Below are 24,704 nucleotides of genomic sequence, written 5' to 3' on the forward strand. Positions count from 1 at the left end.
TTTAGTAGAAAAAGTTCTGAAAGCATTGATTTCCTGTCTACATTCCATTATTCATGAAAATTATAGTCTTTTGAACCGACCATTTGGTCAAGTTTCCCCCCCTTGTGTTAAATTGCCATTTTATATAGTGGATATAGGAGACATTCTTAGTCACTATTATTACGATATGTATGTTGAAGTGAAAGTAAGAATTTTGAAGGGGTCCAGATTTTTTTCAACCGCAAATATGCCATTTTGGCACAAGGATTATTTTAAGTGGAAGGCAAATGAGAACCAAAAGATATAAGAAGAGTGTTTTGCCCTCTCCTGCCCTGTACCAGGAATGGAAGAGCAACGCTTATCACTATACTCTGCACTGAGTCTGCACTACCAAACCTTACTAAAATAACCCTTTTCCTCCATTAGTTTCCCCCATATTTCCTAGTCACCTTTCTACAATTTATTGTTCCTCAAAGTCCAACCTACTTCCCTCTGTTAAAATGGTAAATATAAGCCCCTGGGTCTATTTGCTTGAGTTTCACTTTTTTTTTCTGTGAACTCCTGTGCATGCAAACTGTTAATACACTTGTATTATTTTTCTCCTGCTGATGGGTCATTTGCCAGTTAAATTTGCATTCCCCCAGTCACTGAATCTATGCGGGTAGAGGAAAAGATTTCTAACCATTTTAACTCTACTAAAACTTCCTTTTCAGAAACCTAATAAATCATTTTAAGAGAGGAAAGGAAGAAATAAAGAAGGAAGGATAAGAAGGTAAGAAATGAAGCATGCGGGAAGTCTGAAACATCAATAGAAATGGAATGAGAGTTTTTGGGAATTGGCTCTTTAATCATCTGTTTCATCTAATCATTGTTCAACCTGTCAATGACTGCAGGCACCGTATATGGAGAAATTATTATTGTCACACCCCAAGCCTGCAGTGAGGTCAACTGTTGGATCAATAACAACTTTGCTCCATCAGATAATGAATCTAAATGAGAATTGCCACTGTTAATCAGGTATCTTGAAATTCTTGAACAGGGCACTATTATAAATGATTGCTGACTATTCTTCTCCCTTTAACCTCAGTGGACTTTGCTCACCCATATTTTTAATTAGCTAATTTAGTTCAGGGCATTTAAAATGCTCAAATCTTTTCAAAATTCTCCCCAGGGAGGTTATTCTTGGAGTAGATATCAGGAAGACTGTCCTTTCTTTATTTGTAGGGATATATTTGGCACATTCTAATTTTTTTCTTAGAGGAGCATGTTTCCAAGGAAGACTTTGGTTTCACATTTCACTTAGCACTTAGTTCTTTCCCTCATAGAATGGTAGCATTTTGAAATTCAGCAAAAATACACAATGTTCTTTACGGAGTATTAAACAAAAGTCAAAGCTTTGGAAAATTACAACCTTCGGTGCACAAGGAGATGTCTTCTGCTTTTATGGAAGTTAATTAGTAATGAAAAGTCTTTTAGGAAAAAAATGTTGAGTTAAACTGAGGCTATGGGGAAGTTTTAACAATGAAAAGGTATTTTATTCATTAAAAAAGACTGAGATCTTTGCAGTTATGAATATTATTTAGTTTACATTTTTGTGGTCTTTGTCCTTTATATGTATTAAGATCTGAAATTTTAAAATTTAGAGTTTGCATTTTCCTGAACAACACTGAGAAGAACCAATGATATTATTTCTTTTTCTTTTTTTAAAAAATATATTTTATTGTTTTTTTACAGAGAGGAAGGGAGAGGGATAGAGAGTAAGAAACATCGATGAGAGAGAACCATCGATCAGCTGTCTCCTGCACACCCCCTACTGGGGATGTGCCCGCAACCAAGGTACATGCCCCTGACCAGAATCGAACCTGGGACCCTTCAGTCCGCAGGCCGACGCTCTATCCACTGAACCAAACCGGTTAGGGCGATATTATTTCTTAAGTAATTTTATAATAGCAGGGTTGACATTATAGTTACTAGACATATGCCACTCAAGTGCATTTTGCTTTCCAATTTATCTCTCATATCTAGATGATGGGACTGAACTGACCAAGACAAGACAGTCAAAAAATGTTGATTTTTTATTTTTTGTCTTTCTGACTTGACTGGTAAATTAGCAAATGCAGTTAAAATACTATGTGTGCATCCAAAGGTGTGTGTGTGTGTGTGTGTGTGTGGAGGGAGGGGGGGGGGTGGACATGAGTTGTTCCAGCACTCATTAAAAACTTTTATTGGTATTGAGATCAACCTTGATCTCCAGAAACCTCCCTTTTTATTCAGACAAGCTCTAGCTTCCAGCATGAAAACACATATCTCTTTAGGTTACCTAAATGTTAGATATTTTAATCGCTGCCATTTATGGCATACATGGACCACCATTTCCAGTTATTGTTGCAAAAGAAAGCATCTCAACATGCAATACAACAACAAACGTGGGTTAGGAATTCAGACAGGGTATGTGGGGATGTTTTTTTCTTTCAAATTCTGGAGCTTCAGCTGCAAAGACTTAAATGGCTGAGCAATGGCTCAGATGATCGGGGGCTGGAATTATTTGGAAACTTCTTTATTTTTATGTCTGATACATGGGCCAGAATGATGCAAAGGCTGGGCTCAGCTGGAGCTGTTGACAGGAGCACATCCACGTGGCCTCTCCATGTGGAGGAGCCTCTGTAGTGAGGTGGCTGGGCTCTCAGTGGGAGCGTTCCAAGGGGGAGCATCAGGAAGGATTCTGAGAGAACCAGGTGGAACTGCATGGCTTTTGGTGACCTAGCCTCAAAGATCACAGAATGTTACTTCTTTGATCAAAGCAGTGACAGGCTTGCCCCTATCCAGGAAGTGGTGTTACAGATCTCACCCCTGGAAGGGAGCGATATCAAAGTTTGTGATGGTTTCTGTTTGAATTTATCTAAGGATACTTTGCATCTCCCAATATTACCCAGTTTATCAGTCTACACACAGTGGGTTCCAGAAAAATGTAAGGGGAAAAGTAAATTGCTATGAGAATATAACATGAATTATGTTTCTTCCAAGGCTCCTTGCAGTCAGGCTGTTGCATTAGTGTTCTCTCGGATGTGGCCATTATTAACTAGAGTTCTATTAGTTGTTCATTTGTGGCATAAAATAGACCTAAATACAGAGATTACTTTTAAACTGAGCCATTGTTTTATGAATGTTAGAGCACAAATCAATGCATATTGACTGGGTTTGTGTAGATGAATATGATAGCATTGCCCTCAACAAAACATGGTTCATTTCTTAAAAAAAAATGCACGAGGCTAGAACAAAAATAAGAAGCAATTAAATTTTTCAAGATATTGAATTTTAGGTACTGTGCTAATATGTTCATTTCTTGAAATGCTTGAAGCTGTATGAACAGGTGCTACACTTTCTAAAGTACTTGCTTCTGTGTGGATGGTGGTGGGCAAAGATCAGAGGAGTATATTAACTATGGTAACACTCCTATGACACTTTGATGAGCATCTATCATTTCTGTTGACATGAACCTTGTCAGGTAGGTATAATCATCTCAAATTTACAAATAATCAAATTGACGTCAGAGGTTTTCTGCCACATGTCTAAGGTCATTTCCTTGAGGTGCTGATAAGGAGATTTGAACTTCTCAGACATGAATACCTTTGAAAAGTCATACCTAATTCTTAGCTAAATTTAAGTACTCCTTCTCTATGATCTAATTATTTTATGTGTTTGTTTCTCCCCACTTGAGTTGAAAGAAAGGACTTTGTCTCATATATTTACTCCCACTAAGGATTTGACCCAAAGTGATGAATGAAATGCTTGAGTGATTGAAGGTTCTGGCAAAGGAAAACTTGATAAAAATTCACATAAAGTGTTTCTAATTGTTTTTGTTGGGATAAAGGACCCTCCCTGAAATCCCATTCTTACATCTCTTTCAGTACCAGCAAGCAATGAGTTTAGGAACATCAAATCAATCATAAAAACAAATGAATAAGCTCCATTTCATTTGCAGTCCTCAGTGTTGCACAGAAGGATTGGGACACTATTACATTTACACAACCAGAGGCTAGCCCACTCAGGATTCATATTCTTTTGATTCTTCTCTGCCTACGTTTTCTTAAAAGCAATACTCCTTACCCAATGTTATATTTCATAAGTGAGAGCTGGAAATTGGTATCTTTCCTCTGCAACATAATGAGCTGTTGAATCTACTTTTTCAGTAGAGGAATAGCAGAGAAGAAAAAGACACTAAGAGAGTAAATTGAATATACCAACACACAATTTGATTGATTCATTGAAGAGTAAATGAAAAATAAAAGTAAAAAAAGTATAATTAAAAATTAAGGGAAACGGGACTGGTTTTCTATCTTACGGTTCTACCCTTGGTGGGTAGCAACCTTAGGACATGCAGGTTGCTATGCAGGCAAGTGGTTTTAACTGGTGAGTGTCATTGAATGGCTTCTACTCCCACTCAGCAATGTAAGTCTCATCAATACAAAGTGCTGGATGAAGCCGAACACCTTCTTTAACTCCTGTGATATAGTAGTAGCCAGTGGTGCTGGTTCAGGCATCATTCTGAAAAAAAACTTGCTGGGGAAGTTTTCCAATGCAAAGGTGGCCAGATATATTTAGCCAGCGCCTCCACTACATAGTCAAAGGGCGTTTGTACTCCACACAGACACAGTGAAGGCTACATCTCTATTCACATATAGCATCTGAGGCAGCATTCCTTGGAACAGATGCTGGGTTTGAGCATTGTAAAGCTTGTGTACCATGTGAATATCTGGCCTGGCATTGCCATGATTTATTTCCTCATAAAAAGTGTTAAAATCTATGGCATGAGGTCCTTAAGCTTGTGAGGGACATGAGGTCTGAGCTGACTGGCTGGGTAGTTGGTATGGTTATAATGCTCCAAAGGCAATGGCGATATTGGTACCCGCTCCTCTGCCAAGGTCTGTATGTTTGTTATAGAGAAAGGACACAATTTGTTGAAGTGAAATTAAGGCTTGAAAAGCTGAAGAACTGTTGGAGTAAGCAGTATGATTAATGTTTGTTTTTCTCTTTAATTGTGTCAACTGTACTTAATGAAAATTCTTGATTCATTTAAAACATTTTATTAATTTGTAATAAGTGCTCACACAAGCACTATACGAAGTAAAGGTTCAGCCCTAGGTAGACCTCAAATGTCTAATTACTTTGAAAAATTTCCCAGGATGTACAGTTGGTAGCTTATTACACTGACATCCACTACACACCACACCACACACACACACACACACGGATTTTCATTTAGTCACTCATTCAGCAATTTTTTATTGAGCTTTTATTTTTGTACTGACTGTGTTAAATACTGGATGAAAAGATGAGTAAGACTCCTGACTTGAAGGTTTTTGTGTGTAGTAAGATGTAATTGGAGTGTTAATTTTTATTTCCTCTATGGATTTTGAAATTACATTGGCTGCATTGGTCAGCATCGTATAAAAGAAAAGTAGACAATGTGAATTATGAAGTGAGCTTCAGACTGTCTTTGGAGAACCAGTACTGATGTAGATGTGAGAAAAGGTTTGGAAGTCATCTGTCTTATTAAAAATTTGAATTCTGACTTACTCTTTGCCTTCAGGGGTACAAGTAATTTGCTTTCCAGGACTGGGAACAGGTCTACCTTTCCTTCTGAAATTTCTGCCCCCAGGCAGTTCCAATCATTTAAAAGTTATGACTAGAGCATAGGTGGTGCCTTTATGTCCCTGATGTCATCAGACACCACACCTTCCCTTTTTGAGAGAGGCTAGGCCAGTAGTGGTTTTATTTGCAAGTTACAGATTGACATATTGCTTGTCAAGGTCATATGGCTGCCAAGTGTTGGAGCAAAGACTCAGTTGGCTTCTAACCATAATCAACAAAGTAAATTTTTCTCAGGTAGAAAATGTCCAGGGTTGCCTTTGCCAATTTTGAGAGCAGTAAACAAGTGTTCCACCTACCAAAACCTTACCACCTTCTTTCCTCTCTACATGGGACTGAGGATAAGTAGAATACCAACAGGAAGTAGAAGTGACATGCTCAGTATTTTTGGTTCTTACCTGGAAATTCTGGTTCTGAAAGGGGAAAGCATTTCCTGAGCTGCAAACATCAGAAGTGCCCCCGCCTTCATCATATCACACAGAGAGGTAGATAGCATGTTCTCCTTTTATAACCGAAGAAACTGAGTCTCAGAGGGTTGAAATAATTGGCTCATAATTACACAGGTTGTAATTGGCTGTGTTTATTCAGGTCCCATCTGCCATCAAGTTTTCTATATCCTTGGATACTCCAGGTCCTTAAACAGCAGTGCAGGAGAGAAAAATGGAGGGGTAGCTAGGTTGTAAAAAAGAAGCGAGAAGAGCTAGATGAATCCTGCTGACCCAGGACAGCAGGAGAGTGGGAGGAGCTGGAGAGGGAGGGAGAGAAGTTGGCCCCTGTGGAGACACTTTGGTGTGTGAATATTTAAGACACTCTGCGTCTCCTCCAGACAGAACAATGTTCTCTTTATACCCTTCCTTCATTTCAGAGGTTATGTAATTCTGTCAGTGTTCTTTTCGTGGACATAATTATAGGAAACTTCTTAAAACAAAATTTACTAGTAGAAAATTATTTTAAATTGTATATTTATAAAACATATTATCTTGGTGATTACATCCTAAAATTAAAATTCCCAGAGGACCTTTTATTCACATTTATAACAGAGTTTTTTCACATGGCTGATATTGCTTCTCATGTTTTGGACCCACATAATGCCTTTCTAATAAGGAGCTCAAATTATTCTAGTAGGTGGGTGCTTAGCTGCACAGAAGTTAGGAGCAGACAGATAGCCTTCAAATCCGGACTCTCGTACAGCTGCCTGACCTTGGCAAGGGTCTCAACCTCTTTTAACATATCTACAAAAATGGAGTCATTTCCACCACTCCGAGATGTTGTGAAGATTAAGTGACACGTGATATGAGGTCTAATGCAGGGTCTCCTGTAAAATAAGGGGCCAGTCTCTGTTAGTTTTCTTCCCCTTTCCTCCCCACACGAGGGAGGATTGGCTTCAATCTGTTGCCTCATTTTGTAGATGGAGAAATAAAAACAGGAGTGAAGGATTTACCAAATTTCCTAGAAGAATCTAGTCCCATTAACTTCCAATTTGCTATTCTAGCTACTGTCTCTATTAGATCTACCTATTGGATCAATTCTAGATGTACAGACAGGAAAGAGACCCAGTAGGAGGGAATGATCCTAACGTGGGGCTGTTGAAAGATGCTGATTCTGTCAGTGTGACATTTTCTGGGGCGCCAGAAATGTGGGAGAAGTGGTGGCTCTGCTTCTAGCTCCCTACCACTCTTGGCCTCACTGCTTTTGTGACAGGTGGACTTTACCTCTCTTCTAGAACTTACACTTTTTCTTTTATTATTATGTTACGTATAAACTTGCCTGTTTCCACCACTAGATCCTGAGTGTATGGAGGATTGAGGTACATACTACTCACCTCGTATCTTGCACAGTACCTCGTCCAATGCCTCTTAGGTTGCTAATCAGAAAAACTGGAGCAGGTTTGGTATGAGATGGTATGATGATGTTGAAATTCATAGCAAAGTTATGATTCTGTTACAGTAATTGAATACACACACACAGGCATATACTCACATACTCACACATACTTACCTGCTCAAGATATTGCCATCCAAAGGGCATAGTGTGATCAGTATGGTTGACTGTTTCCTTCTCAAATTAGCTTTAAGGTGAAATTATTGAAGGCTTCTCTTCAGCATTGTGAAACTAACCCTTGTTAAACTTATTTGATTGCTTATTTATTGTTTCTCTTTCCTGCTAATATGTGAGCATCATGAGAACTGAAACCTATCTTGTTCTCCACTATATCCAGTGCATTAGAATAGTCTAAACATGGTCCGACTTCAGCTTATATTTGTTGAATAAATTATAACGGATAAAAAGTTATCACCTCCTTTATACTGTTTGCCTGTAAGGCAAGAGTACCAGAAAGATGACAAGGTTCTAGCCATTGTTGCAACCAAGTCACTTGTACAGGCATGTTACTAGAGCCCTTGTAAAGAAAGGGGTTGGGGTAACTGTCAAGATGTTATGGCTTTTGGGGTCCACAACACCTACAAGTGGCCTCCTCAAAGGTTAAAGAATTCCAGTAAGATCCATGTTATGGGGGCTGTCTATATTGACATAAGAGTTGACATAGAGTTGGTGTAATAACTCTAAATTAGGATGACAGAAGCTATCTTTAATAGTTCAATAATTACACTGTAGACACTCATCATTTCTCATATCTTTTGACTTACTTTTTACTCATTTGTCTAAATTTCCTTCTCCTTTAGTGCCAAATCACATTCCTACTCTTCTATTTATCCTGTGAAGATAAATATGCCTAGAATTATGCCTTCTTTCTCCCCCCAACTCTTCAAGGCTCACACACTAATTTTAAAGGATAAATCTCTATTTCATCTGTCTAAGACACCTGGAAATTCTGTGTGATAAGTTTCTCCTTTTTGGCATTTAATTTAATATTATCCTATATAATAAAAGGCTAATATGCAAATTGTCCCCTCGATCATGAGTTTGACCAGGAGTTCCACCAGGGGCAGGGCTGGCCAACTGCCTGCAGCCCCTCCCCGCAGCTGGCCCCATCCCTGATCACTGCCCCCACTCTGATCAGGGATGGGGCCAGTCCGCCAACCACCCTCAGTTGATCGCTGAGGTTGGCCCCACCCCTAACCCCCCCCCCCCGATTGGGGGCGGGGCTTGCCAGCCAACCTCCCACATCCCCTCCTCCTGGCTGGCCTGGCCTGATCAGCCCCGATCAGGGCAGGCCAGCTGGATCCACCTGTGCATAAATTCATGCACCGGGCCTCTAGTTGATATAATAATTTATTTCAGTGGATACAAGTTCTCAATGACTGAAACTCCACAGAAAAACAAGACTTGCCTACCTTACTCTCCTGGGAGATTTTCACCCCTGTACAAAGACAGTCTTTGCCACTCTCCTGGATTCACCCCATTTCTCTTCCTTTCTTCCTATTTACAAAGTAGCTCCCACATTTCCCATAGCTGAATTAATTTAACTGTATCTGTATGTGTCAAAGAGGTGACTGTAGCCAACACTGATTTGTGCTGTTCTGCTGAGAGATAATATGTCCCCAAGTAAGTCATTGTTATCTCATAGAACACCCAATTTTGTATGTTTAGGGATTGATGACTTTGAAATGTTTAATTCACTATTTAGTTAAAACTTCAGGAGAGGAGAAATAATTAAAATATTAAGCAATGGGATATTGTAAACAATATTTATGTTTTTATGCTTCTATAAATATACTTTAGAAATATAATTTCTACTCCCATTGTTTTACTTAACATTTTCTGTGCTGCTACATGGAACTTAATAATGATATTTTTAAAAACATATTTTCATTGATTTTAGAAAGGAAGGGAGAGGGAGAGAGAGAAACATCAATGATGAGAAAGAATTCATTGATCAGCTGCCTTTTGCACGCCCCCTCCTGGGGATCAAGCCCACAACCCGGGTATGTGCCCTTGACTAGAATCGAACCTGGGACCCTTCAGTTCACAAGCTGATGCTCTATCTACTGAGCCAAACCAGCTAGGGCCATAATGATACTTTTTAATGAAACATACTATTCCATTGAGTGGCTATATCATGATTGATTTAACTATTCCCTTGTTATTGACTACCTTCAACTTTTCATTATTCACTGTTTGGGTTATCTTTATGAATGTGATTTTTTCATACTTTGTTTTTTTACTTTCTAAAGGTACTATTTATTTGATAAAAATGATGGGTATTAATTAAGAAAAGAACCATTTTGAAAAGTAAGACAATAAGGGCAAAAATATCCATCCCCAATTTCACTATCCTGATAGAGTGATAGTTAATATTAGGTGAATATTATTTCAGATATCTTCCTATGCCAAGAGATTAGCAGAGATTCTGTTGTGTAAATATTAAATCTCTAGCCTCTTAAAATATGTGTGTCTGTAGCTCTCTATTCCCAGATCCAGGAGGCTTATGTCACAGGGAAGGAGAGGCTGGGCTGGAATTATCTCATGAGTTTTCAAAAATCAATACAGATGCTGAAGCACTTTTCCCAGAAATTTAAAAGTCTTCAAGGTAAACCCACCAGCTTTGAGGTTTAATGCATGTATTTATCTTAAAACCTTCATAGCAAAACAATAGGTCTGAAAACTGGTGTTGAGAAAGAAATTTTATAATATGTCAAAATCTAGGCCTTATGGACTTGATCATTCAAGTGGATTATGGGAGAGAAACAGTGGCCAAATGAGAAGGAATTGACCTGACCCTCTGAGGCTGGACCTCTGTGTGAGGGGGTGGCTTTAGGAACACCCAGAGAAGTCGTGAACCTCTGAAGACATAAGGTCAAGTGGGCCACTTTCCTAGGACAAGTCAGGGGGAAGCTCTTGGCTCCTCTGAGAACTATAGCTTCTGTTTAGCGTCACTTGCAATACGGCTGGGAGCGATGGCACAGAGGTGATGGCAGAAGGCAGGAAGACATGAGCTTGGACAGAGCTCCCAGTTCCCCATCCTCTGTGTTTGAAAGCCGAGGACCAAGAGTATTCCTGAGTGCTCTGTGGAGGAGATGCAAAAGAGCCACGAGGGCTAAGGGTTTTCAGGGGGAAGATCCTAGAGGACCACAGGAAATTGGTCAGAATCATGGACCCCATGTAGGGGTGAGTACATGAGTATTAGCTCCTCTCCTATCCATTGGCTCAGTGTCACAGTGCAGGGAAAGACAGAGAACAATTCTTTACAGCACAGAATCTTCAGAGAAGACTGAAAATGTGAGGACTTTATTTTCCTCCACATACACTGCCACAAGGTCATGCAAGCAAGCCATACTTCTAACATACCCAGATGCTGTCTTGGAGAACAGTAAGGGGAGAAGAATACAACCTTAAATATTTGAGCATTTACTGTCTTATCAGCCAGGGACAGATACAGACTAGCACTGTTTTCATTACTGAATCTCACTGAGTCATCTGGGTTTTGGCAGTGGGACTGTAGAATACACCTGTTCCCCAGCCCACAGGCTGGCAAACTCTTTCCACATAAAGAGTGCTTATTCAGCCATGCAGCAATCATTTTAACTGCCAGCAAGATGACTTCTGGGGCTAGCTTCAAATCTACGTGTAAAGGTCAAAGAGTTTTATAAATTATAGATTATAGCTGTTTCCTTGGGCTAATCTATATCTGTTTATTCATAATCTTCTTAATGTTTAAACCTAAAATATTCACTAGAGCTGAGAGAAATAGATGTTTTTGGCATTTGACCTCTATAAAAGTCACAGTTTTCTTTTAAAAGTCTTCTTTATGCCTAGATCTGTCACTTTGGGGTCCAGTTTCTAATGTGCAAATGCTCCAAGCAGTTATTCTTAAAAACATCAATACATAAAACTACGTAAACACACATTAGCTTTATTTCTAAATGGCACTCTTGTTTTAATATAACTATTGAAACTATTGAGCACAAGGGTTATTGTCTTAGCTACCCTGGGGTATTTCAAATATTTAAAAAGATTGGACTTCAGAGAAATTTTTCTCCTTAATCCTTAACTAATTGCAAATGTCTATGGGTCATAACATCAACACATAAAACTACCTAAACACACATTAGCTTTATTTCTAAATGGCAGTATTGAAACTATTGAGAGCAAGGGTGATTGTCTCAGCTACTCTGGGAAATTTCAAATATTTAAAAAGATTGGACTTTGGAGAAATTTTTTCTCCTTCTTAATCCTTAACTAATTGCAAATGTCTATGGGTCATAGAGTTGTTTCATAACATTGTCTGGTGGATCAACGTGATGCATTCATGCCCTTTAAATTAGGAACTTCTGGCTTTAAATCTCCCAACATATTCCTTAGATAAGAGCTGAAGTTTAATGCACAGCCTGTGCCCACCCAACACTGGGTCACACTTCACAGGTCACATCAGTGATTGCTCAGATGTAATAGGAACCTGGCAACTTCAAAGGGTAAGGCAGGGAACCTCTCCATCATCTCAGGGGTGCCCGTCCTCCCTCCCTCACTGCATCAGGCATAAAGCATGTGTCAGTGTAACAGCAGCAGGGCAGACGAAAGGCTGCTGGGCAGGCATTCCATTTCAACCCTCATGGAGAACTGAGGGGAACAGTGCAGAGGCAGCCAAGGTTGTAATGCTCTTTTCTTGCAAGTTTCTGTTTGGGTGTAAAAAAGTCCAGCTGGCCATGCATGAATCACCCTGTGCAGTGCAGAGCACGCTGTGGCAATGGGAACCGTGGCTGCTCAAGTGATGATGGCTTTTGCCTCCCACTGCAAATCTGTCCAAGAATTTTGATAAAGTTCATACCAGTTCAATTAATGATCTGGCATGCAGAAATGGGCAATTTTTTCAACTTGTTCAGTAGGCAAAGGACTGGATAGCTGAGCATCTAGACCTGGAGTTGACAATATTTTCCTGGTCAAAGATATACTAGTATAAAATTGAACACCGGGTTGTCGTTGCTTTGTTTTATTGCAACAAGTTTTAGAACATGCTGGGCACATTTTCTTCAGAGGTTTTAAAAATGCAAGTCTCTAAAAGATATATGATGGGATGAGTTTGAAGACATGGGGACAAGATAAAAAGTTGACTTTGCCATGAGTCTCATAGATAATATACTTTATTACCACCTACGTTTTTTTTTGCTATTATTTTCTGTAAATTACTTTTCTGTATTGAATGGCACATTTGAGCTGGATATTCCAAAATTCTCTTTATGTTAGTAATCTAGATGTGGCATATTATATTTTCCAAAGATGGCTGAACTATCATGCCACATGTTATTCTTATAATGTGACTAACACTCCTTTCACCAAAAAGCGGCCCTATATTTCTTCCCTTGAATCTGGGTGGGAAGCTTGTGACCTTTTGCTCTAACAAACAGCGAGTGTCAGAAGTGATGCTATGTGACTTCAAAACTAGGTCATCAAAAGGATACAGCATCTTCCTGGCTCTGCTTGGGATGCTTGACCTTGGGAACCAGGAGCATGCTGTGACGATGCCCAAACTAACCCATGCAGAGTGACCACATAGAGAAACCTGTGTGGAGAGAAGGTAATGTTCCCAGGTGACAACCAGCAGCACCTGCCACATGAGAGTGAATGTGCCTTCAAAAGATTCCAGTCCCAGGCTTTAGGTCTTCCAACTGAAAGCCCGGACAGACCTTGTGGAGCAAAGACAAGCCTTCCCTGGCCCACAGAAACCATGAGAGAAGTTATTTTAAGCCACTGCATTTTGTCCAGTCTGACGACTTCCAAGGCAAATTGTTCACCAGAAAGATGTGACTGTGGTTTCTAGAATTTTGATCCCATCCCAGGGGACATAAATGGATTCCTGAGCTACAGGCAATGACATTTGCAGCATAGCTGCTTTTATAACAATTGCCTTTTAACCTCAATCATTGAAAGTATAGTGGAAAAAAAACAACCCATCCAAATTAACTATAATTGCACCACACTTTAGCTGTCTTCTATAGCTGTTATGGAGCTGGCCCTCTCCATGCACACGTCACGTGTCACATTTTCAGATGGCCTGATTCGTAAGTGGCTGCATGACCTCAGTATGGCTTCTTGTTTTATTTAATGTAATAAATGATTTTTTCCAGGCTCATCTGAGAAATATATTGGAAGTAGCACTTGACCCATCTGTCTGTCCTGGCTCTACAGTAGTGCCTGTTTTGACCAGGGCTTATCTACCAGCTGGAGATAGTATTATTACACTAAAGAGGTCTGGAGCCCACACTTAATGCTCAGTGCAATATTTACCCAAAATTTCTGCACATTAACAATATAAGCTTTTTTCTCCTAAAAAGATGAACATGTTAAAATTTTACAGTTGAACTTTCTATGATGAGAAAACTGAAAAATTGAATTTGTTTTTAAATGTATAACAGTCTAAAGGCAAATGGGTATCTGGAGACAATGAAGAGAGGCTGGTTCTCTGCTGGACCCAGAGAAAAGCTGGTGCGCAGTTACCTGGTGGATGGGAAGAGTGGGGGAGCCATAGCCAGCAGGGCACCCGGACTGTACATCAGCCAGCAGATGAGACTGTCTTTGCGTTCATGGCAAACCATTTGTTCTAGGCTGCGTATGGTCTAGTGAAAATGGGACTTCGTTTTTGTCTTAGGTAGGGGTCTCTAGGAGCAGAGCCTGACTTGCAGATTCTTGTGCCAGCAACCTAGTTAGGGGGTGTATTTAGAAAAAGAAGAATGAAGGAAGCAAGGCAGGGCCAGGGAAGAAGACAGGATGTGGTCTTAACTGAAGTTTAGTGGAGCCTCATCCCATGGGCATCTGTGGTGCACATGTTGCACCATGGAGCTGAGCTCCTCCTTGAGATCCCACCTTGTTACTCTGAGTCTGTCATTGGCCGTTTTCTGCTTGTGGGTGGTGGTGGACAGTGATGTAATCTGGGTTAGGTGGCTTCTGTTCCGATGAAGGCAATTCTTTGGAGGAGGAGGCTGCTGTGAGCCATGAACAGCCAACACAGTAGGGTGGGTGCAGTGACCTGCTGAAGGGGTCTGGATGGAACATGAAAAGCATCCACTATATCTATTGTCCAGTTAATATTTATTTAATATTGGATTTTACTTTTCCCTCCCACCATGATCCATAGATGTTCTGGTCACTCCTGGACAACTGATCATCCTACAGTCTCTTTAAATGGAAAGACAGCATTTTTTTATATATATTTATTTGATTTAAAATATATATTTTATTGATTTTTTACAGAGAGGAAGGGGGATAGATAGATAGTTAGAAACATTGATGGGAGAGAGACATCGATCAGCTGCCTCCTGCACATCTCCCACTGGGGGGGATGTGCCCGCAACCCAGGTACATGCCCTTGACCGGAATCGAACCTGGGACCTTTCAGTCCGCAGGCTGACGCTCTATCCACTGAGCCAAACCGGTTTTGGCAAGACAGCATTTTGATTAAGAAGCTCAAATGTCCAGTTCAACATATTAAATAATACTTTTCATTTTATGTTACGATAAGTCTTATCTCCCCTCCCTTCTCACCACCATGCCAACTCCCTCAGTATGGCATGGTAAGGCTGGTTATGTGCCTTTAAGAGAAAAACGGTGAGATATATAGGGTGTCCCAAAAGATGTATAAACATAGTTCAAATAATTATAAAGGTAGTGTTTATTAAAGTACATTTCATTTTCAAAATTGAGTATCAGCTGTTAAAGTATGTATACATTTTTTTGGGGGCGGGGGACACCCTGTATATAAAAAGGTAAAGCTAGGGGTAAAATTAAAACACAGAATATGTACTGTAAGATCCTGGTGGGACTGCCCCAATATTTGTCTCTGAACTTTCTGGCAATCATTAAAAGAGGAAAACAGTTCATATATGCAAAGTAAAACAAAGCATTTTTTCAAAGGAAGCAATCTATTAATTGCTGAAAATAATTTTTACCTGTAGGTCATTCTTATGATGACATAGGATATGTAATGAATGATGTTCTCAACAATATTCCTTAGTAATATTCCCCAGTGTGTGTGGGTGGTATAATACCAGTGTGATTCAGTAAAAGAAGTGTTTAATTTTCCCTTGGAGAAAGAGGGTATAGAGAAGGAAGTAATATTTATCTATTTACGTATATTTGTAGTTATATGGTTCAGTTTGAGGATAAGCTGTTTTGAATGTTAGAGGACTGGGTGGACTATTTGTTCTCCAGGCAATTTTCTAGAAATATTATTTCCCTTGACCAAAATTTTGATAAGTCCTAAGTGTCAATGAATTGGAGATTATACTTTCTGACAAGCACTTGGTCTGGAAATATCCTCTCACACTTATTATGGTTTTAGTGTTCTGCTGCTTTTTGGATAATGTAGACATCTCATGAGACATCTCATCTCTGACCAGCAGACCCTGAGCAATGGATGAATGGATTACTCTGACACACATTTCTGTGAAAGAGAGGATAAGGGACTGCTTGACAGGAGGCACCAAAACAGCCCTGATTGCCTGCCTTCTTAGGCTTTTATTGTAACAACAGTTTGAACTAAAATTAACCTCTAGATACAACCCGCAGGGTAAGTACCCTTGAGAAAGCACATGCTTCTACAAGGTCGGGTCCAAAAGACTAAACATAGATTCCAGCAAAACACCTCGGGGCTCAGACTTGTTTGGAAAAGTCAAGGCAGGGGCTGTCGCCTTCGGTAAGTTCCCCCTAAGAGGCTCCCAAGCTTTAGGAGAATCCTCCTTACAGACTTTCCAACCAAGTCCCATGTTTCCCACATCATGAAATTTGAAAAGCTTGATAGGAGAAAACCTTAACCTGTCAGGAAGGTGGGCTGAGAAGAGACATGTTCTTTCTTGGAAAGGAAAACAGAATCTGCTCCAATTCACAAAAAATGGTTACCTGAGACCATTACAGAGCATGGCAACTTTAATCTGGAAAATATTTCCAAATGCTTACTTCAGCCATGGAGAAGTGTTAACAAAGTTCCCATAGAATATTTAAATTTTAATAGCAAATTTCTCAGTTGAGTTCTTCAAGGTAAAGCAATTTACAAAATGTACCTGTTAGTAGCTGAATGGGTTGATTTGCTGTGTGGAATTGCTAGCTCTCAGTTTTGGAGAAGATTATTTTGGTTCTTCTTTGGAGAAGTTGGCAACATGTTCTTCCTACCAACTATTACAAACCAGGAATAACATCTGTAGAAGTCATGCCTAGAGCATGATAATGGGAAAACATACTTAGATGGGTACTTGACTATTTAGTGTATGTACAAATTTTGTTCACTAAAGAAAATGTATTTATATCCTCTCTGTTAGAGCAAGAGTAGCAGGTAAGCTATGTTTATTTTACAGATGGATCTGTTTAGGGAGCAATTTCAAAAATGTGTCTTTTTCTTAGACACACATAGCTACAAAATCAGATTTAGAAAAAATGGTTCTGATTGGCCTTAATCTTACTACAGGACTGAGAAACATTCATAGTAATCAGCCAGTTAAAAACTCATTCAACTAACTAGACCTGCATATCTTGGTTTCTCTCTCCCATGGTTTCCAATACGAGCAATCCTGCTGCTATTCTTTTACAACGAAATTAAATGCAGAAAAATGAAATTGGACTCCCATCTTACAAAACTCACAATTAACTTGAAATGGTTTAAACCCTTAAACATATGACCTTAGGTCATAAAACTCCTAGGGAAAAAAAATTGGGAGAAAGCTCCTTGACATTGTTTTTGGCAGTGGCTTTTTAGCCAAGACATCCAAAGCACAAGAAACAAAAAACAAAAATCTACAAGCAGGACTACATCAGAATATAAAGCCTTTTTACAACAAAAGAAACAATCAACAAAATGAAAAGGCAACCTATTGAATGAGAGAAAATATTTTTAAACCATTTATCTGATAATGGTTACTATTCAAAATATATAAAGAACTCATACAACTCAATAACAAAAAAATCCCAAACAATCTAAATAAAAACTGTGCAGAGGAATGAACAGATAGTTTTCCAGAAAGTACGTACAATGTCTAACAAGTACATGAAAAGATACTCAACATACCTAATCAGCAGGGCAATACAGATTAAAACCACAGGGAGCTATCATTTCATACCTGTCAGAATGGCTATAAAAAGAAGACAAGAAATAAGAGTTGGTGAGGATGTGGAGAAATAGGAAACCTCGTGCACTATGGGGGGGAATGTAAATTGGTTCAGCCACTATGGAAAACAGTATAAAGTTCCTCAAAAACTTAAAAACAGAACTACAATATGATCCAGCAATCACACTTCTGGGTATACAGCCAAAAGAAATTAATACAGGGTCCTGAGGAGATATCTTCATTCCCTTTATTTCAGCTTTATTCACAATAGACAAAATATGGGAAAAACTTAAGTGTCCATCAATGGATGAATGTGTAAAGATGATGTGGCTCATATATACAATGAAATATTATTCTGCCATTGAAATAAGGAAATCCTGCTATTTGCATGGATGGGCATTGAAGGCATTATGCTAGGTGAAATGTCAGACAGAGAAAGGCAAATACTGTATGTTGTCACTTACATAAGGAATCTAAAAAAGCTAAACTTGCAGAAACAGAGCAGAGTAGTGGTTACCAGGGTCTGGGGGTAGGGAATTGGGGAGATGTTGGTCAAAGGGTATAAACTTGCCGCTAGAAGTTAAATAAGTTGTGGGAGTCTAATACCATTGTGATTATAGTTAACAATACTGTATTATATACTTAAAAGTTGTTAAGAGACTAGATCTTAGATGTTCTCATCACAAAAGAGGAAATGATAATTGCATGATGTGATGGAGGAGTTCGCTAACACTATGATGGTAATCATATTGCAATATGTAAGTGTATCAAATAGACATTGTGTATCTTAAACTTCCAATATTATGTATCAGTTATATTTTAATACTAATAAAGAAACTGAAACGTATTTCTGAAGTGTATCTATTTTGTGCTTTACTTGACAGCACTACCAGCTTATACTTACTGATATTAATTGCTATAACAATGATTGACATTAGAGAAAACTAAGAATGCTTTTTTTCCATTTTCCTACTTCTTTTCCCAAGTGGCCCAGCTTTCATCCAAGCTCTAGTAGCCACACCTGGGCCTGTAACCAAGGAAATTTTAGCCTAGTAAAAATTTAGGAATATCTTACTAGAGGTGTTGGTTGGAAATATTTTTTCCCTGCTCTATACCCAAGGGAAGCTGCTAGATGGTACTAAAAATGATTTGGCTGAACGATTGACTGAAGCTTGCCATTATGGGTACATTAGCCTCCTGTCACAAGCTATCTGACCTGGGCTAGCCCTGTCTACTTCCCCTGCAGGCCCCTTCATTCTTCTTATCTGGCATTTGGCCGTCTCTGTTTCAGATGAAAGGCTGAGCTACAGCTGTGCTCTGCACCTGCCCATCTAACCGCCTGCTTTTACCCTTATTTGACTGTGTACCCCCTTAGAATTGGGCTTTGCTTGATTGGGAAGATTTAATGCAAAGGAGTTATTGCACTATACTTCAGACATGGGGAGGACATCCGTGGTGTGTGTGTGTGTGTGTGTGTGTGTGTATGTGTGTTTGTGCGTATACGTTTAGCAAAATAAGGTCCAGAAAAAAGTGGTAGCTGGGAAAATAGGAATCTCATATGCAGACACCAGTAGTTATTGGTAGATCACTACCCTTGAAAAATAAGATATCTAATGTATTTAGATGACAAAAGCTAAGGATAAACCAATCAAAAAGCAAATTGCACCCTGGAGTTGACTATCGCCCCACATCATCTTCTGTCCCTGAACAGTGGCATGAAACCCATCCCACTGCATCTACACAGGAACAGAAATGAATATGGGAAAGATGACCTGGGACACAAAAGCCTAACTGCAGGCCTGAAACTTCCATGATCCAGAGAAAACATCCATCATCAGAGGAGGCAGGAAGGTAGAACCTGCCTGTTGAGGAACCGGAAGCGCCTATGTGGAAGTTCTGTGGCTGAAGGAATGTCCCACCAGATAGAACAGTTCTGTGCAGTGAGACACCAAGCTTTTCCACCAGTGCCAGCTAGCAACACAAGGGTTTTCACTTCCCTCAATGTTCTCTGCTTGGAATTTTATCACATGGATCCACCTAGGGACAGTACCCAGCAAGGGAAATAAATAGATTTATTCTGTGGGTGTACCCCCCTCCCCAAATAGATGAAACTCACACTCTTTGTTATTGAAAGATTGGGACCAGGCAGGGATCAGCCCCACACTGTTTGCATTTCCATTCTCTATAGTTATCATTAGAATAGTATCCCCTCCCCCCCATTCTGATTTATGAAATTGGTTTAACTTTTCCTGACAGTCTCCAAATTACCAGTCACTCTGCATTACTAGGCCTTGCACTAGTCAGGCATCCCTGTGCATTCTATCTCTTCTACCTCGCCTTGCCATCTGTCACTGTAATACCTGTGTCGCCGAGTTTTGAACCATAATACTTATACCTCATCAGCTTCCAAATGGTTCCATGATCTGTCAGCAGTGATCAAGGTAGTGCAATGAGACATGACAGGGCATCCAAGTAATTTTTTAGGGAGGCTGGAGAGTGGAAAAGTTGAAGCCCGGGACATTTGAGTCACTCCGCCTTGAGTTGCTTTTGCAAGGTCTCTAAGTTCCTGACACACACACCCCCTTTTTTTAAATATCCTGAAGTAAAATGCATACATCTGACTTTCATTTGATGTGGTAGGCTGATAGAAGCATATTGTACAGAACCCCAGTAAGTATACCTTCATACATCAAGGGGCTTGTCTACGTATATGGTGGGACAAAGCACGAGAAGGGTAGGATGTGGGGATGGGAGTGTTATATGCCTTTGTGTTTGTGTGTATGTGAGAGTGAGGGCCTTGGGAGGCAGTTCACCTTGAATGGCAGAGATGTGGGTGGAAGGTCACTAACATTGATTTATTTAGAACCTGCTTTCCTATATGCATTGGGCCAATGCTTGTGTGCACATTGTCTTATTTACCTTAAAAGAACTTAAGCAGCACTGGGTTCTGATTTCCTTTTTTTAAACAGATGAAGGCATACACATTTTTTATTTTTTACAAAAAAAATCAAGGTCATACCTGCAATCAATGAACCAGCGATGTGACCTTGGACAATTTAAGATGTGTCAGATTCTAAGACTGTATGCTATTTCCATGATAAATGAGGGCTGTGGGTATCAAGATTTTTCAGCTATCTCTTTGAACCCCATTTCCCACAGAACATTTTGGGGATGGCTCCAATTTTCAGATACTGTTCTCTAAATCTATCCTGCAAGATATTTTCAAGTCCTATTTCCTATCATTTGGAAAACATTTATTCTCTCCTTACCACTGTGGCAGTCTGCCTGGAAAGAGGTGCAATGTATCATTTTGCACACTAATGGAAGGTGGGCTAGGAATTACCTATAATTTGTTTCTCCATCCAGGCACGTCAAACTAAGTTATGATGAAAGTGGAGCGGCAACCTTGATCACCTACTGTTTTATAGCTGATGTGATTGTTTTTATGAAGCCTATAACGTTTTTAACGCTGTGGTTGTGATGATCTCGATTCTTGTCTCAGCAGAACAATATGACAAGATTTGAGTCAATTATGATTGCAGAGGACGGGAGTGTGGCTTGCTAGTGACAGGGATGGAGAGAGAATTGCACAAAGCCTGCTCCTGTTGCCCCCTACAGACAGGCCACTGAGGGACCTCTGGCCAGCATTCTGCTGCCTCCATGAATTACTCAGTTTTCTGTTTGGCAGATGGCAATGAGTTGCAACTAAATCATTCTCAGATAACTAGGGATTTAAGATGAAATTCCCTCTAGACTGTTATATTCAAAGAGAAGACCTGGATCAAGGACACTATGGAATGAACCTCATGTTCAGGGAGATTTGGAGCAAGATACGATAGCCATTTCCCTTGGTTAAAACTCTGTAGTAGAAGAAAGAGGCAGGTGGGGAAGTATCTAATTTTATTTAAACAGATATTTCTAGAACATCTAGTAGTGAGCATACTGACGCTAGACTCCATGGAGAAAAAGATGAGACTCCATTGCACCAAAATTTAGGGATACCACCCCCTAACATTTTAAACACATTTTGAAAGTGCTATAATAATGTTATAAATACAAATGATGAGCCTTCTAGGGGAAATGACCAGGGAAGATGATGAAGAGGTGATGTAATCTGAGTTGATCCACGGCGGTTTGAGTAATGCATTTTGCAACACAAAGATGGGGAGGATACTCTGACCATAAAAGCCAGCATGCTAATAAGCACAGAGGCATGACATCTGCTGGGGAAGGATGCGAGGTGGCAGGTGTTTATGGGAGGGGTGTGGCTGGAACTTTGGCTTGGCAGATTTAAGTTGGAGCAATATTTTGAAGAGCTTGGAAAGTAATGATAAAGAGTTTGCGTTTGATATTGTAGGTCATAGGTTATAGACTCAGTTGTAGACAGAGGCCAGGAGGGTAATATAAAGGAACGACACTGACCAAATAGTGGCTGTGGTAACTTGGGTAGTAAAGTCCCTTCTGAGGAAGGCAGCTGAGACTCTGCTCCCACAGATAGTAGCTTCTCTAGTGTAAGAACTCTGTATGGCCAGATGTCCCAATTTTCTTAGAGAAGACTGAAATCTCATTTTTTTTTAAAAAATGTGAGCTTTCATGACACTTAAATGCTGGCAACTAATAAAAATTTTTTTGGGAAACAACTGGGGGCCAAAAAGAGCCAGTTTAAGGTTTGTGTCTTATGTCTGTGCATCTGCTAGTGGCTTATAATTACAGAAGGAGAAATGGGAACATATAACTATTTATACTCAAGGAACTGACTCTATTGTATGGAAGATGATACTTGAGCAAGGAGACAGTTGGACAGCCAGAGTCTGAGAGGTGAAGGCTTGACATCAGGCATTTATGGGGGGGAGGGGAAGGAGGAGGAGGACTGGAGGTGAGAGCCTTGAGCCACCTGGTGACCACTGGATGTGGGAGAAAGGTTGTGATGCCATCATAGATGGCCCCTGGGAGGTCGTGAGGCTGCTAACTGAATGGAGGAGACGGTAAAGGGAGCTACTGTCATACATCTCCTGGGTAATGATTTTATTTTGCTTTTTACCAATCGTATATTTGCTTTTTGCCATATACTTTATACCTGTACTCTACTATCTACTCTATATTTCTGGAAGAAATTATTTGCAGTAAAGATAATAGATTTTTTTTCTTAAACCAAATAAATACTCCTTTCCCTTCTTCCCATTCATACTCCAAGATGAACTATGGGCACGCGCTGCTAGATTTCAGACTCTTTCCCTGTGTAGCATTAGACACATTGATGTGGTTGAAGCAATGAGCTGAAAGTATTTTAATCCTTGATGGATAGCAGAAGAAGAGGAGTTTATGAGTCCAATTCTTCTCAAGTTTGAAGATAATGATTTTTGCCTCTTCTGCCTCCGCTTATTTCTTTTGCATTTTACATTTTGCGACAGTGAATCAGACACATTATTATTCCATTCAGCAGCCTTGACATCAGCAGCAGATTTGCATGAACTAGGAAAGAAATGTTTCTATATTATTTTCTCCCATTCTAAGTGGTATTTTATTGCAATAGAGATTTTAAGTGGTCTCTCCATCCAAACTTCCAATTTGATGGGAGCCTTTGATATTGCCCATTGATTTGTTTACAGGACCATTGGAATAGGAGAGAGCCTGGTTTCTTGATTGGTGAGTGTGACACAGAGGAATGAATGGATTAATTTAACACTGCTCAGTGCACTTGAAAAAAACCTGAGTCTACAGTAGAATTCCACCTGCCATACTGCATTTACTAAAAAAGGGCTTCCCAAATGTCTCCCATGCAGAATGCTTTTTTTGGTTATCCAACCAAACGTAGGAACCCTGCTGTACCTGACCTTGTCAAAGGTCATGCCTATTTTTCCTTTGCCATTGCTTCACACTCAGACTTTTATTCCTGCACCAAGTCAACTGGGTAATTCCTGACAAAATTAGGCAAAATCTTTTTTACTAAGACATTGTGAACTCGGTAGGGTTTTTAGATAACTTTTAATGCCTGAAGCAAGTTTCCATCATCTCACGTGCTCCTAGACAGTTACCAATAGTCAAGGATCTTGTCCCATTTCAATTCCTCTGAAGTGATCCACCAGGGATCCATGGGGCATGAAGGAATCTCCATTAATCTGTGTCAACATTCTCTCCCTTATCCTTTACAGGAAATACTCAGTTGTACAGGAACTGTGTGCTTAGAATTTAATAGAGCCTGGATACACGTGGAAAGATTGTCAGGTAATAGATGCCTTTGGTCCTTGTACTGTTGGATGGCTGGCGAGTTGGCAAAGAACCAGTAGTAGAATCCATTTCTTCCCTTAAATGAGATTGCATGTTCCCTTAACATGCTGTCATTAAAAAATATGTCAACATGAAGATTTTTGGATCAGCTAATATATGCAAATGGTGAAAACTCAAATAGTATAAATTATTCTTTAGTATATGTTTTAAATGTTGGCAAGAGCTCAGAAAGGAAGAATAAAAGAGATTTTACTCCCAGTTTTGCCACTGACTTATTTGGTGGAACTGGTCCAAATAGGATACCTTTTTGTGTCTCAGTTTCTTCACCTAAAGCCTAGAATGGGAATCTTTGCCCAATAACTCTTCAGGATTGTTGTGAGACCTTAATAAATCTGGTGTGTGAAAGTGCTTTAAGTGCATAGACATTAAAGGGTCTTTGCTATAGTTTCCCATGGTCTCTGTTAAGTACTCAGCCAATATCTACTGTGTCCTTGGTATTGGCTGGGAGGAGATAAAGAGCTTTAAATTATTAACTCAATTCTCAAACTAGTTCCATCAGGTAAGTCTGTTATTATCTCAAATTTACAGTGAGAAAATGAAGGCACAGACAAGCTAAATAACTTGCCAAAGTTCACATAGCTGGTAATTAGTAGCAAAGTTGAGATTTAAACCTCATCTTTCTCTTTTTTCCTCCCTTTCTCTCCCCCTCCCTTTTCCTTTCTATCTATGTGTAATATATATGTATTTATAATACATACATGAATATATCTATAAATAAACTCCTCTATATATTATCATTGTAGCCACCTGCTCTTTTACTGAATACATTTTTAAATTTATCTTTATTGTTGAAAGTATTAC

The 24,704-nt window shown here is 39.5% G+C and overlaps 1 long non-coding RNA gene across 1 annotated transcript; it reads left to right on the forward strand.

The window, feature by feature from the left end:
* The first annotated feature begins 716 nt into the window (after window positions 1-716).
* Window positions 717-22,437, forward strand: LOC106725670. Its single transcript, XR_001361599.1, has 3 exons — window positions 717-751; window positions 873-996; window positions 22,329-22,437. It is a non-coding gene; the product is annotated as an uncharacterized LOC106725670 (long non-coding RNA).
* The last annotated feature ends 2,267 nt before the right edge of the window (window positions 22,438-24,704 follow it).

This window comes from Myotis brandtii, unplaced genomic scaffold (assembly GCF_000412655.1).
Source record: "Myotis brandtii unplaced genomic scaffold, ASM41265v1 scaffold18, whole genome shotgun sequence".
NCBI classification, from domain to species: domain Eukaryota; kingdom Metazoa; phylum Chordata; class Mammalia; order Chiroptera; family Vespertilionidae; genus Myotis; species Myotis brandtii.